We start from the raw sequence: 644 nt of genomic DNA, 5'->3' as shown, positions 1-644 counted from the left end.
TTTTTTTTTTTTAATTATACTTTAAGTTCTGGGATACATGTGCAGAATGTGCAGGTTTGTTACCTAGGTATACATGTGCCATGGTGGTTTGCTGCACCTATCAACCTGTCATCTACATTAGGTATTTCTCTTAATGCTATCCCTCCCCTAGCCTCCCACACCCCAACAGGACCTGATGTGTGATGTTCCCCTCCCTGTGTCCATGTGTTCTCATTTATATATATATATTTTTGGCCAGGCACGTTGGCTCACGCCTGTAATCCCAGCACTTTGGGAGGCCGAGGAGGGTGGATCACCTGAGGTCAGGAGTTTGAGACCATCCCGACCAACATGGAAAAACCCTGTCTCTACTAAAAATACAAAATTAGCCAAACACGGTGGTACATGCCTGTAATCCCAGCTACTTGGGAGGCTGAGGCAGGAGAATTGCTTGAATCCGGGAAGCAGAGGTTGCAGTGAGCCAAGATCGTGTCATTGCACTCTATCCTGGGCAACAAGAGCAAAACTCTGACTCAAAAATAATAATAATAATAATTTTTTAAAATTGAGACTAATATCCTCAGTAAGCACAGTATTAAAGAGGTAGTATAGGCTCTGTGGACAACAGCTATTAAGGTACCATCATCTTTTTTTTTTTTTCCCAA

General features: G+C 42.5%; 1 protein-coding gene across 3 annotated transcripts in view; it reads right to left on the bottom strand.

The window, feature by feature from the left end:
- LOC105500546 (protein canopy homolog 2) overlaps positions 1-644 on the bottom strand; it is a 61,369-nt gene that overhangs the window by 58,293 nt on the left and 2,432 nt on the right. The window lies entirely within an intron of this gene.

The sequence above is a fragment of the Colobus angolensis genome, unplaced genomic scaffold (genome assembly GCF_000951035.1).
Source record: "Colobus angolensis palliatus isolate OR3802 unplaced genomic scaffold, Cang.pa_1.0 Scaffold67, whole genome shotgun sequence".
Lineage (NCBI taxonomy): Eukaryota > Metazoa > Chordata > Mammalia > Primates > Cercopithecidae > Colobus > Colobus angolensis.
The sequence above is the reverse complement of the archived record's forward strand: the minus strand, read 5'-3'. Positions and strand labels throughout refer to the sequence as shown.